At 38.2% G+C, this 15462-nt stretch overlaps 1 long non-coding RNA gene across 1 annotated transcript; it reads left to right on the top strand.

Annotated features, from left to right (window-relative positions):
* The first annotated feature begins 11134 nt into the window (after nucleotides 1-11134).
* On the top strand, nucleotides 11135-14926 carry LOC138874216 (uncharacterized). Its single transcript, XR_011401308.1, has 2 exons — nucleotides 11135-12186; nucleotides 14707-14926. It is a non-coding gene; the product is annotated as an uncharacterized lncRNA (long non-coding RNA).
* The last annotated feature ends 536 nt before the right edge of the window (nucleotides 14927-15462 follow it).

Below are 15462 nucleotides of genomic sequence, written 5' to 3' on the forward strand. Positions count from 1 at the left end.
TATTTGCTTTATAAAAATTTGAAAATCACAAAAATAGCTCATTTTTATATTTTTTGTGTTTTACTTTTAGTTTATTGAATTTCCTCTTTTAATTTAGAATTAAGTAATGTTTACAAATTTTATAATTAGTTAATTAGTTTAATTTTACATTTTTAGATAATCTAGGACTTTAATTTTAGGATTTTTAATTAAAGAAGAAGAAAAAGAAAAACAAAGGAAAAGGAATGAAAGCGGGATTTTAATATAAATTGGGCTAATTCTTGTATCCAAATCAGGCTCGAATCCCAGCCTAAAAACTACCCAAACCCGTCCAAACTACCCAGGCCCAAACACCGACCCGACCCGCCTGACCCAATAACCCATTCCCCCTCATTAAATCGCAACCCTAAAGACTTTACCCATCAGGTCCCTACCCTGAAGAAGCTAGAAACCACGCTCCATTCTCCTCTCAAAAGAGATGAAACTTGACCCCTTCTCCTTCACTCTGTCAACGGCGCACCCCTCTCCATTTTTCAACAAGAGACGAACCTTATTGTTCTGCCTTTTGATTTGTTTCAAGCTTAATTTTCGAAGCTGTAGTGCTAATGTCAATGTTGATGGGAAAATTGTGAATTTGGGTCTCTGGAATACTGCTTAAAATCGGCTGGGACTGACATGGTCATGGTTGCTGCTGTTATTTTGTTGAAGGCTTGTAACTGGGTTTTCATTTTTATAGCTATTGTTTCTTGCCTTCATTTGACTCACTCTAGTGCTGTCTTCCGTTCGATTTAGGTAAGTTCCGAATCTTACTTGTATTACATCTGTATTGAGTGATTGAATTGTTAAATCTCTTATGTGATTTTACGGATTTGCTTGAGTTTCACAATCAAATGTCCAGCAATGTGTGTGGTGTTTTAATTTGGGAAAATACTGAAAATAGTGAAATAGATTAAAATGACACCTACATGGGTTAATTTCCAATTCTTAATTTCGGTTGGAATACTGTTATTGTTTGTTTGACTATTCTAAGTTCAATTGCATTTTTTTAGTTTGAAACTAGGTACAGTAAATAAAATTCCCATGTGAAGCCATTTTTGAGATATGCGAATTTTACTCATAATTTTAAACTTGGTTGATCTTACGCAAGGCTACATTTCTGTTGTGAGTTTAAGAAGATTAAGGAAGCTAGTGGTGCTATTGTGCTTACAGCTTAGGTTTGGTTTTATTAGTTGCGCCTTTTGAGGCTTTTTGTTAAAGTCATTGCTTTCAATTAGCCAATGGAGTATTTAAACCTTGGGATTTACTGCTTTGAAATACATTTGAGATGTTTCAGTGTATTGGGATGTTGACTGTTAAATCGCCTATTGATACAAATTAGCATATATTTTGAATGCTTTTGGCTGTTAGTTTCATGATAAAAAATGGGAGCCATCTTTTCTCCTCCAAAATATGAAACCAGCGGCAGACTTTGAGAATTGCTAAACAAAGAGAAAAAAAGCAAATCTTAAAAATTCCAAAGCTAAGAAGTCGTTTGCAGCAAACAAAAAAAAAAGGCAAAGTTATCATGTAAGATCTTTGAAGCATACAGTTTCACATTAGGCTACTAACATGTACAGTAACATCTAATGTAAGGCAAAAATAAAATAATTTTAGTAATATAAACAAAGTGTGTCGTCTCATTAAGATGCGAAATATGTTGTTGGGATTAATTAGCTTTAGAAAAATAATTAATTAATATCGTAGTTTGCTTTAGGCGTGATTAATAAACTATTGTAACTATGGGTACAGTTCCCGTGGCATGGGTGCCTAATTCCAAAATTCGGGGGTGCATTTCATGTAACTCGATTATAATAACTTCGAATAAGAAAAACCCTTTGAAATAATTTGAAGCGTGCCATGCCAAATAAAATCCCTAAACTCATGGCCCTCATTTAATTAATTTTAATCCTTTAGAAATCGAGGTGTGCCATTTAGCTGAATTTTCCATGGCCCTCGCAAACTTGAAATGCGTAGTTGCTTTAGGCGCGCTATTTAAATTAATTTCCTTAAACTCGGGTGTGCATTTCATGTGACCCAAATCCAAATCTCAACAATGTTAAATAAAATGTGTCGTGGACTGCGGGTGCATTTCATGTAGCGTAGTTCAAGACGTGTTTTAGATAATGTTGAATCTTCCTAAAATAAGTTAAAATGTACCATATGCTGAAACATGTATTAAAATCAGATAATAGGCCAATTATAATAGTTTAAGCAACCGTGCTAGAACCACGGAATCCGGGGGTGCCTAACACCTTCCCTCGGGTTAACAGAATTCCTTATTTAGAATTTCTGGTTCGCAGGTTTCAAAAGGAAAGTCGAAATTTCCTCGATTTGGGATTTGAAATAAACCGGTGACGTGAGACACCAAATAAACTATCCCAAGTGGAGACTCTGAATTGAATAATTAATCCTATTTCGGATAATGTCACTTAAATTGGAAAAACTCCGTTGTATACCTCTCGAGGTTTAAAAAGGAGGTGTGACAGCTGCGAGGAAACAACAAGTAACAAAAGGAAAACAACATATAAATGTAAAGAACACCATAATTCAATTATCAACAAGAATCGAAAATCCAAGACAAGTGCACGACATCACCCTTCGTGCTTTTACTCTCGTCCTCACTATAAGAATCAATATAATCTGCACGACATCACACTTCGTGCATTTATTCCCGTCCTCACCATAAAAAAAATCAATATAATCGGTACGGCATCTCCCTTCGTGCTTTTACCTCACATAATCATGGCACGGAATGATCCTTCGTGAATTGTCACTCATATCATGGCACGGAATTGTACATCGTGCGGTACGACATCACTCTTTGTGCATTAACACTCTCTCACAATATCGGCACGGCATCACCCTTCGTGCATTAACACTCTCTCATAAATATCATGCACGATATCACCCTTCATGATTTAACACTCTTCCTTACCCAAAAAATAATCACAAAGAAATAAGGGCAAGGGAATCAATAAAATCACAATAAAATTTCGGCAAGGGAACAATAGTATAACAACAATATCCCGGCAAGGGAAACAATATCATAAATAATAACGTCCCCGCAAGGGAGATAATATCAAAAGCAACAACATTCCGACAAGGGAGACAATATCATAAACCTCTTCTCTTTCCCACATTTACTTCACAACTCTATTCACAACTTAAGCCAATGCTCTACAATGTTCAATTGCCAATAATATTTCCACAAATCATTTTACAACTTGAGCCAACGCTCTTCAATGTTCAACTACCAATAATACTTCCACAAGCCTTGTTCAATAATCGAAATCTTCATATAAAGCATGAACAATACGAAACAGAGTCATATTAACCATAGTATAAAATTCATGGGCATGCTTGACACCATCGTATAGATACTCATCACCATGCCTATACGTCGTACTCAATAATTAAACATAGCAAATAAGACACGACTCCTAATCCCTCAAGCTAAGGTTAGACCAAACACTTATCTTGATGCCACGAACACAATTCAATCCTCAACTACCGTTTTACCTCTTGTTTCCACCACCAATTCGCTTGTATCTAGCCACAATTTACTCAACGATATCAATAAATGCTAAATGAATCAATTCTAATGCATGAAAATAGGTTTTATAAAGATTTCCCCAAAATGTCAAAAATTAACCCTAGACCCACATGGTCAAAACCCGAAGTTCGAACCAAAACTCGATTACCCATGAACCCAAATATATAATTTGTTTTGAAATCGGACCTCAAATCGAGGTCCAAATCCCAAAAATTTGAAAAAACCTAAGTTCTACCAAAAATAACAAATTTCCCTCATGAAAACCCTTGATTTTGAGTTGAAATCATATGAAAAAATGTTAAAGATTAATGAAAACGAGTTAGAAATGACTTACAATCGATTTGGAAGAGTAGCTGTCTTTGAAAAATTGCCCAAAGGTGTTTAGGTTCTGAGAAAGTTTGAAAAATGAGAGATTTTCGGCTAAGTCGTGATTTACACAGGCGCAGATATCGCAATTGCGAAGCCTGGTTCGCAAATGCAAACTCGCAATTGTGGCCAAAGCTTCGTAATTGCGAAGGATGGCCTATGTCTGCTTTCTTCGCAAATGCGAACAATGTTCGCAATTACGGTGCCTGTCAAGGTCGCATTTGCGACATAAGCTAATATGAAGGTTCCCTATCCAGCCAGTCTTCGAAAATGCGAGGGGTTTTTCGCAAATGCAGGCTCGCAATTGCGAGCCAGGCTTGCGAAGCATGCAGATCTGCAATATACCAGCAGTTTTTCCTAAGTTCAAAACACTCTGTGGCCTATCCAAATATCAACCGAGCCCTCGGGGCTCCAAACCAAACATGCACGCAAGTCCAAAAATATCATATGGACTTGCTCATGCAATCAAATCATCAAAATAACATCAATAACTATGAATTTAGCATCAAAATCAAAAACAAATCTCATGAACTCTTAAGTTCCAATTTTAACAACCGATGGTCTGATTCACGTCATATCAAGTCCGTTTCTTTCCAAATCTTACAGGCTCGACTTAAATACCATATAAGACCTGTACCGGGCTCCAGAACTAAAATACGGTCCCGATACCATCAAATTCAAACATATTTAAATTTTTGAAAACTCTTATAATTTCAGTCAAACAATTTTCTTCAAAAATTTATTTCTCGGGCTTGGGACTTCGGAATTCGATTCCGGCCATACGCCCAAGTCCATATTTTCCTACGGACCCTCAGGGACCGTTAAATCACGGGTCCGGGTCCATTTACCCAAAATGTTGACCGAAGTCAACTTAAATTCATTTTAAAAGCAAAATTTATCATTTTTCACAGATTTCCACATAATAGCTTTTCGGATACACGTCCGGACTACACACGTAATCTGAGGTGAGACAAAAGGGAGGTTTTAAGGCCTCAAAATATAGAATTTATTTTTAAAATAAGTGATGACCTTTTGGATAATCACAAAAAGCAACCCTTAGGCTTTATGGTCGAATGAGGACTTGCTCGAACTCGAGATAAGGTGGCCCTTGGGCTCGATAGATAGTCCATGAGTGAGAATTTTTTCTAACTTGGGTTAAGGTAGCCCTTAGGCTTTGTATTTTTGCTTTCTTTTGTATCTTTTTCGAGGCCACTTTGTTACGGGTTTCAGGCATCTCCGAGCCGTGTTAAATTGGCCGTAGCTTCTTGGTTCGGGTGTAGCCCAGTGAGCTTGCTACCCTAAGTTATCCAGGTTTGCCTAAGATAATAGTCCCCGAGTGGATATGGTTGTGGCTTCTAAAATTCGAGGGTTGCCTAAAAGATCTGATGCCCTCGACGCTCAATAGTTTGATATGTTCGAGTTTTATTTTTCGGACGGTATTCCCCGAGTGTGGGGTGAATATCCGAACTTTGTTTTAGATCGGCCCTTAGGCTCGTTTCCACAATAGATTGAAAGTATTGAATTGTAAAGTAAAAGAACTTTTTCTAAGACATGAAATAACTGCAAGGAAAAATACTCCTATTTATTCTTGTGAAAAATGATTACACATGCATATATTTTTTAGCCAGGGCTCGAACAACCTATCTGGGTACGGTTCATTCAACCTTTTGGCCCTATCAAGATTCCATCATTTTGAAGTAATTTACTCGCAACAAAGTTGACATCCAAAGGCAATGCCCCCAGTATTCGAGGTTTATTGTAAGGAACCTCGAATACTGTTAAATGTTTTCTTTGACACCGATTCTTGGTCGGCCTTCGATTCTAAGTTAGCACGATCCGTTGTTGCCTCGTTAAAAAACTTGCTGAAAAATCCAATTGGGACAAAAACGGTTCAAGGAAAAAAGAGTGCAATGCGTGCTTTAAGACCTAAAGCTTTGTGTCGCTCCTTGTCGATAACCTGCAAGTGTCTGTCGAAAAATAGAAAGAATTGAAATGGGGTCGTACCTTCATTTGGATTTCGAATGTTTAATGTGACCTTCCTCAGTACCAAGTCCCCGTGAACTTTGAACTTGATCATTTCTCCTTTCATTTTTTGTAGTATTTCGCCCAAACCCCCTGCCTCTAAGGTCTTCGTTATACGGTTGATATCGATCTCTATTAGACCTTGGTTCTCGGTTGATATCCCTCTTGATTCTCTCCATGGGCCTATTAGTATAAATGGACCCAGAAGGGGTCCCCATTTGATCTTCCTCGACCTTGATCTTCGATTGATATCGATTATATACATCGGCCCGAGTGAATGTTGGATACTCGATCAAATTTTGCTTCAACTGCTATGAAGCTATAAAATTCCGAGCATTGAGGCATTGAGTGAAAGCTTGAACATCCCAATCATCGGTGACCGGTGGCAAATCCATTCTTTCCATTTGGAATCGATCACGAATTCCTTGAGCATCTCGTTGTCCTTTTGCCTTACCTTGAAAATGTTTGACTTTCACATTGCAACCTTAATGGCTCCGGTATGTGCCTTTACAAAAGAATTTGCAAGCATAGAAAACGAATCAATAGAATTAGGCGGTAAATTATGATACCATATCATGGCACCCTTCGATAGAGTCTCCTCGAATTTCTTCAGCAATACAAACTCAATTTCGTCATCTTCCAAGTCATATCCTTTGATGGCGCACGTGTATGAGGTGACGTGTTCATTTGGATTAGTCGTCTCGTTATACTTAGGAATCTCAAGCATACGAAACTTTTTGGGGATTGGCTTTGGAACCGCACTTGGGGGGAAATGTAACGACCCGACCGGTATTTTTGAGAGTTATAGCCCATATCCCCTGTTAACAACTTCCCACATCTTTTTCTGCTATTGCAACTTGCTGGGAGGTTTCGTTTTGGTTTTTGGAGTGTTTTATGACACTTAGTCCCTAAATAGAGGCTTAAGTCTTAGGATTTGGACTGTAGTTGAAACTGTGTGAAAATGACTCCGAAATGAAGTTCTATCAATTTCGTTAGCGCCGTTGTGTGATTTTGGGCTTTGGGGCGGATTGGGATTGTGTTTTGGAGGTCCGTAGCTTATTTAGGCTTGAAATGGCAAAAGTCAAAATTTTGAAGATTTGTACCGGTAGTGGAATTTTTTATATCGGGGTCGGATTCTGATTCCGGAAGTTGGAATAGGTCCATAATGTTGAATATGACTTGCGTGCAAAATTTGAGGTCATTCAGACGTTGTTTGATAGGTTTCGGCATCGGTTGTAGAAATTTGAAGTTTCTAGTTGTTTAAGTTTGAATTGGAGGGTGATTCATGATTTAACGTTGTTTGATATTATTTGAGGGCTCGACTAAGTTCTTATGGTGTTTTAGGATTGGTTGGTATGTTTGGTTAAGGTCCCAGGGCCTCGGGTGAGTTTCGGGTGCATAACAGATCAAAAGTTGGATTTGTGTTGTTGCTGAAGTCTTCTGGTATTTGGTGTTTTCGCACCTGCGGTGGGGAGACCGCAGTTGTAGGATCGCACGTGCGGAGTGAAGGGCGCATATGCGGAGTTTGGAGGCTTGACCAATGATCACAGGTGCGAGGGAAGTACTGCATCTGCGATGCCCGCAGATGCGCCTAAGGAATCGTAGGCATGGAGGAGGACCGCAGAAGCGTACAGTGTTCCACATGCCCTTGCCGCAGATGCGGACCCAGCCCTCATAAGTGATTCTCGCACCTGCAATGGATTTCCCACAGGTACAGTTGAACGCTCGCAGAAGCAAGTTCACTTGGCAGAAAAGAGAATTTCGAGGGTTTTATCCCCTTTTCAATTTTTGGAGTTGAGAGCTCGGATAAAGGCGATAATTCAAGGATTTTTAGAGAGAATTTTGGGGTAATGATTCCTAACTCATTTTTGGTTGTATTCCATTAATCTATAGTTAATTTCATCGTTAAATTAAGGAATTTGGGTGAGAGATTTGGGGAATTGTGGAAGTTCTTCAACGAAGTTTTTGAGTTTTGATTGGGATTTTGATGTCGGATTTGGATAATTTTGGTATGATGAACTCGTGAGTGAATGAGTGTTCATATTTTGTGACCTTTACCTAATTTTGAGACGTGGGCCCGGGGAGGCTTTTTGAGCGGTTTTCCAATTTCTTGCTTTAACTTTGATTTCATTAGCTAGATTAGTTCTTTGTAGTTATATTTATGATATGTAATTGATTTTGGCTAGATTTGGGCCACTCGAAGCTGGATGTTCGTGGAAAAGGCATTGTGACTGATTGGTCGATATTTTAGATAATGTTGTGTACCATATATTTGCTCATGTTCTATGCATACAAGATAACAGGAGCTCAATGCACATTGTCGTGAAATGAAGATTGTTCTTTTGCAGCAACAAGAAAGTAACTATCGTTTACCGGTCATCCTTGTTCATTAGTGGTTGGGGAGTTCTCTCCAGACTACTAGGTCAAGGGTTCAATACTGGTACAAACAATCTCATAGAAAGTAACTCTCGTTTTAATTGGTGTTTGTATATGACCGTGCTCGAGGACAGTCATATGTCTTGCACCTTACCATATGCCCCGCTTTTACTAGTCGTGAATATCGACAGATCAGTAGGGTGTTAGTCTAATTTCATTTCTATTGTTAAAATTTCAGGAAGTAAAAGTAAAAGTTGTTATATTAAGAACAATTGATCCATCTACTGATTCTTGCATGCCTCTTGGTGATGAAGCATGACATTCCCCTTATTTATCTTCATGTCAATATGTTAATTTTCTCTGTATGTGTATAAAGCAAGGGTCCATTCATGTCCCATGTTAAGTCCAAGTGCACCAATCCCAGCCGATGTGGGAAACCAGCACCCCTCGCACGTCCACGACCGGACAACTGGAGCGTGGACTATATAAGATGGGGGCCCAATATCGGGTGAACAAAGAAATGGGATGGGCCTGGCTTTGATACCATCTTGAATTGTGTGATCATCTCATCTAAAAGCTTAAGCTGTTAGAGAGAGCACAGTTTTATTTACTTAATTATGTCTTCAACATATATATTCTAAAATTAGTCTTAATGATTAGCAGGATTTCCTAACAGGCAGCCGCTTTCTTCAGGACTAATTTTGGTGCTTTCATTGCTGCTAATAGCTAATTCTAAATTTTCTTCTGGAGTATGTTATTATCCTTTGACATGAGCTGAGTGAATTTGTAGGATAGATTTTAGGAAGCAAATTTAGCTACCATGATCATGAGACTAATCTAGGAGTACTAAAGACCATGGTAATATAGGGGAAAGAGATCTGAAATAAGCTTTGTTTAAGAGGACCCTGCTCTTCTGAGATGGATAAAACTGCAGCTTTTGTCATCTGCAGTTTGTATAGCTTGACTTTTTCTTAGAATTCTTTATTCATTCTGCTTTATCTTTCAAAATTTTGATGTTATAGAAGTTTACAAATCACCAAGTGAGAAATGAAAAGTATTTAATGCATTTCTAGTGTAACTCTATCTGTTATGTCATCAACCATCTATTTTTATACTTTGGAACTTTGACCTTTTAGTGTAGTGAAGCAATTCAAGCAAGGAATAGCTAATCCTTGTAGGAAAAAAATGTCAAGAGCTCGTCACACTTGCATTGACTTATATTTTGGTTCTATTTGTTGATTTGCGTCTTTCTAAGCCCACAATATCAAGAGTTCAACACAGGTGCAATGACTTGTACTGTGGTTCCATTTGTTGTTATGCATCTTTCTGAGCCATTAAATTGAGGATGCAAGGTAGATTTGAGGCGTAGGCCAAGGTAACTTATTGTACATTAGTGAAACAATATGAAGGAAAACAAAAAAGAATCCAAGAGGTGCGCATATGTAAAGCTTCCAGCTCTAAATCAACTTAATGCCCCACATTTTTGCAGCATAATTTGTTGCACATGGATCAGCATGAGAATTGCTTGTGACTTATTCTGAACTTTTATTCTTAACTAGGTATACCTACTTGAAGTTGCACCGCCCTGCTGTCTAGACATTGAAAAATTAATTTTTTCCATATTCAATGCTTAATTTTGAATGGAAGTGCCTGTTAAATGTCTTAACTGTAGTTGTTAGGTAACCGGAGCTTGTCTTTATTTTGTTAAGCAAGACAAACAGTTGCTAATGGAAGTAATTTTTGCTACAAATTATACATAAGACCGTGCACTGGAATAGGCTGCTTCCTAAATCTACACTTTTGAATAAGTAAATCTACATTGTTTTTACTTGTTATTACATATCAGTGAGGTGTCTTTTCTTTACCATTGGCCTTTCAGCAGGCGAAAGCTGCTGTTAGGAACAACTAATCCATCCCCTACTGATGACACAGATCAAAATGATGAAGCATGTTCTTTCCCTGTTCTCAAAAATTTCACAATCAGAGAATTTTCCCTTTAATTAATATACCTGAATTCGTGTTGGTGGAGGAGAGCATTATAGAGAATTTACTCAACTATTTATTTTCTAGACCGAGGATGTGGTGTTTGACAAGGAACTTCAAGTAATTTAGGAGTTACTGGAAAATGCATATTGAGATTTGAGAGCATTGTTTTATGGAAATTGATTTAAAAAAATAATTTAAAATTGAAAATGATTTATTACACCAAGTTGGTGAGAAGTTAAATAGGAAAAATGAATGAGCTTTATTCAAGTTCTCTAATAGGATACATGAAAGTTACTTGTGGTGGTAAAAAAAAATAGAATTTTTTTAATAGTACAATCTTTAAGACTATAAGAGGATTAAAGAGAACATTTATGTTCTAACATCTGGTTTTATTTTATTTTATCGTGCAGTTAACAAAAATAGAAAGGCATGTCAATTGTTAACATCACTCAAACTTTAGATGATACATTTAAGCTACTCAATTGTTAGCGGTTTAAAAGCAAAATTGGATCTCGCTTAGGGACGAGGCACTCGTCGTGTAAACCTTCGCTTCAAATGTTTTAACGCAAACCCAAAACACCCAGTGCACGAGGCTCGTGTTGACACGATGCAGTACTTAGCTTCTAGTCCTAAACACAAATTTAGTGGCTAATCATATAATAGACCATTGTATTTATTTTTGACCATTTCTGTAAAAAGTAGCTAGTGGTTCAGCTTGTATTAGTTAGAGGTTTATTTTTTAATGGGCACCCGACCGAGGCCCACTACATAAATATATGGTGCTGGGTCTAGAATGATCCATCGGGCCATTTTCTCACATTTTTATTTTCTCAAATTGAGCAAATTTCCTCTCTTGTTTTGCGATGAACCCTAATGAGATTTCCCTATTCCTGCTCGATCTAGAATGTTGTCATGGTATGCCAAGCTGTCCCAGGCTTTATGTTCTAGGGGTTACACTTATTCACTCAATGACTACTCCCTGTTTGTTAAAGGTAGTCCTAGGATTTTGGTTCTTCTAGTTGTCTCTATTGATGATATTATCACTATTGGGGATGGTACTGCCGAGATAAAGAAGCAGTTCCTGTATTCTCAGTTTAAGATCAAAGATCTGGGATCTTTGCATTACTTCCTCGGTATTGAGTTGTGTCTTATTTCTGGTAGGGTTGTTCTTAATCAAAAGAAATTTGTTTCTGACTTGCTTCAGCAGTTTGGATGTGCTTCTATCACTCCCGTGGTTTGTCCTTTGGAGTTGAACACCAAATTGCATGTTGATTCATGTGATTTACTGCCTGCTCCTGAGTCATATAGAAGTCTGGTGGGGAAGCTGCTCTTCCTTACTCTTACTCGACCTATATTTGTTTTGATGTCCACAGCGTAAGCCAATTTCTGAAGTCTTCTAGGGTCCTTCATATGCCTGCTACTCTCCGTGTTCTGATTTTCCTATCTTTTCCATTCATGCATATTCAAACAATGAATAGGCTGCTTACCCAGACACCAGGAGGTGACTGAGTTTTATGTATTCTTGGGTGGTAGTCTCATAAGTTGAAAATCCAAGAAGCAGCATATTGTTTCTTTATTTTCCGCTGAGGCTGAATACATGGCTCTAAGTAAGATGGTTGATGAGTTGACTTGGCTCTCCAGGCTCTTGGTTGATTTTGTTGTTCCTGTTTTGCTTCACATTTCTATTTTTTGTGACAATCAGGCTGCTTTGCATATAGCCAAAAACCATGTGTTCCATGAAAGGATCAAGCACATTGAGATCGATTGTCATTTCATATGGGCTAAGCTTGGTAATGGCTTGATTTAGTTGTCTCATGTTTCTACCACCAAGCAGTTAACTGATGTGCTCACCAAGCCTTTGCCTGGTAATCTTTATCAACAATTCTTGTCCAAGTTGCAGGTCATCACTTGTTTTACAAGTTGATTATGTGTTCCGAGGCAATAAAAACCTCTTTCTGTCTCATCTTGATTTGCGTGCGCAGTCTGGGCACGTTTTTGAAGTATTTTTTTAAGTGAAAACTATGTAAAATATCAAAATTGGCTTTTAAAATTGATATAAAGTTCACTTTGGTCAATATTCTTGGTAAACGGATCCGGACCCGTGATCCGATGGTCTGATAGGGTCCGCAGAAAAATTTGGGACTTGGGCATATGTCCGAAATCGAATTTCGAGGTCCCAAGCCCGAGAAATGAATTTTTAAAGAAAATTATTTTCTGGAAAACATAAAGGTTTTTATGAGTGAATTGATGCATTTTCTTGATGGTATCGGCCCCGTATCTTGGTTCGGGAGCCCGATACAAGTTTGAAATAATAATTAGGATGAATATGTAAAATTTGGTAAAGATAAGAATTGGTTTGGTATAAAACGGACCTAAAGTTGAGAAATTGGAAAATTTGATGTTCTTGAGTGATTTCATGAATTTGGGGTTTATTTCATAGTTGTTGATGTTATTTTGGTTATTTGATCGCGCGAGCAAGTCCTTATGATATTTTTAGGTTAGGGTGCATGTTTGGTTTGGAGCCCCGAGAGATCGAGTGAGTTTTGGATAGACCACAGAGTGAAATTGGACTTAGAAAAATTGTTAGTGTGTTGTGCGAGATCAGGCATGACAATTGCGATGCAAGCAGGGGTCACAAATGCGGTGATTTTGTCGCAAATGCAAAGATCCCAAGGCCAGACAATTCTCGCAAATGCAAGTTATACTTCGCAAATGCGAAGTCTTCAGTGCATGCCCAGAAGTCGCAAATGCAACGATTCTTTCGCAAATGCAGCGGAAGCAGGAGTCGCAAATGCGACATATACCTCGCAAATGCGAAGGTAGCAGGGTCCTTAAGGGTTTGCAATTGCAAACCTTGGTCGCAATTACAATATCAGAGACCTGTTAAATGAATTTTAGACGGGATTTCAACCATTTTTACAACTTTCTTAAAACTGGACGATTTTCGAAAAAAAAGTTCTTCTCCAAATCAGTTGTAAGTCATTTCTAACTCATTTTCTTTAATCTATAACATCTTTTCACATGATTTCAATCCAAAATCAAGGGTTTTCATAAGGGAAATTGTGTGTTTTGGGTAGAACTTAGGATTTTCAAAGTTTGGGAATTTGGACCTCGATTTGAGGTTCGATTTCAAAACAAATTATATATTTGAGTTCGTGGGTGAATCGTAATCGGATTTTGATTCGAACCTCGGGTTTTGACCATGTGAGCCCGGGGTCGATTTTTGACCTTTTGGGGAAATCTTTAGAAAACCTATTTTCATGCATTAGAATTGATTCATTTAGTATTTATTGATATCGTTAAGTAAATTGTGGCTAGATACAAGCAAATTGGTGGTGGAAACAAGAGGTAAAACAATTGTTGAGGCTTGAATTGTGTTTGTGGCATTGAAGTAAGTGTTTGACCTAATCTTAGCTTGAGGGAATATGTATTGTGCCTTATTTGCTATGTGCTTGTGTAGTGTACGATGTATATGTGTGGTGACGAGTATCTATACGTCGTTGTCAAGCATGTCCGTGAGTCTTAAATTGTAATCGTTGTGTTCTTTCTAAATACTATAAATGCCTAAGTTGTTGATTTTCTATATTGGGCAAGAATTATAATTATCCTCGTGGTATTTGGTTGTTGTTGAGTATTGGTTCCAGTTGAGGTTTCACTTGTGAAGTTAAATGTTGGTATAAGTTTGGTTATAGCTGATTCCCTTGCCGGGACATATTTAATTCTTACCGTTGGTTCCCTTGCCGGGATGTGCTTATTCTCATTGTTGATTCCCTTGTCGGGACATTGTTGTTTCCTTATTGTTCCCTTGCCGGAATTCATTTGTGATTAGTGTTGAATTGTATATTAAGATCGGGTTGCACACCGCAATAATATTATATGGGATCGGGTTGCACACCGCAATAATATTATATGGGATCGGGTTGCATGTCGCAACAATGATATATGATTGGATCGGGTTGCACGCCACAACAATGATATATGATTAGATCGGGTTGCACGCCGCAACAATGATATAAGATTGGATCGGGTTGCACGCCGTAACAGTGTTATATGATTGGGATCGGGTTGCGCGCCGTAACAATAAATAATAAAAGTGGATATTGATTTGTTACTGTTTCCTTATTCTTACTGATGCAAACCTTAAAATATTCTTTATGCTTTTCTCCTAAGTTACTGTTATTAATTGATATTTTCCCGCAGTATGTTTTCCCTTCCCGTCTTTAACTACTAGTTTTCGTTATTATTTCTTGCCATATATGCTCTAACTGCACATGTTTATTTGGTAGTTGTGTCCTAGCCTCGTCACTACTTCGTCGAGGTTAGACTCGACACTTACCAGCATATGGGGTCGGTTGTGCTGATATTACACTCTGCATTGTGTGCAGATCCCGGTGCTGGAGTATTTGGAGATTCGAGTAGTCCTGCAAGTGTTCGCAAGCCTTGGCGTCCCCTCCCTATCTAGTTTCTTTCTGTTCTTTTATATTCCAAAGATAGACATGTACTTTCTTGTTTAGACTTTATTTGTAGTTTTCTTAGATAGACCGTGAGATTGTGACACCAGTTCTGGGTGGTTTATGTTATAGATTCGTATTGGTATTGGCTTAATTGTCGAATTTCATTCTTCCGCTTATTTAATTTCCGCTGTTATAAAATGTTAATTTACAACTGTTAAGGGATTTAAAAGGAAAATGGTTAAATATTTGGAATAATCGGCTTGCCTAGCTTTCACTAGTAGGTGTCATCACGACTCCAGAGGGTGAGATATCCGGATCGTGACAAGTTGGTATCAGAGCTCTAGGTTGCTTAGGTCTCACAATTCACTGACAAGCTTGGTAGAGTCTGAGGGATCGGTAGAGAGACGTCTGTGCTTGTCCCCTAGAGGCTGTAGAGTTAGGAACAGTTTCACTTCTATTCATGTCTGTTGTGCGGTTTGGTTTGTCAATGCTAATTGAATTTCTACTCTGTTCTTTCGCAGATTGCGAGAACACGCGCTTCCTCATCCACTGATTAGCAGCCTGAGCCCCCAACAACAGCTTCTCATCTACTAATTAGCAGAGCTCAGCCTAGAGCAACAGCACTAGCGGCGGAGCCTCAGGTTGAGTTTGATGATGAGGTTCCGGCCTAGACAGTTCCAGTGGGCC

The sequence above is a fragment of the Nicotiana sylvestris genome, chromosome 1, assembly GCF_000393655.2.
Source record: "Nicotiana sylvestris chromosome 1, ASM39365v2, whole genome shotgun sequence".
Taxonomy (NCBI): domain Eukaryota; kingdom Viridiplantae; phylum Streptophyta; class Magnoliopsida; order Solanales; family Solanaceae; genus Nicotiana; species Nicotiana sylvestris.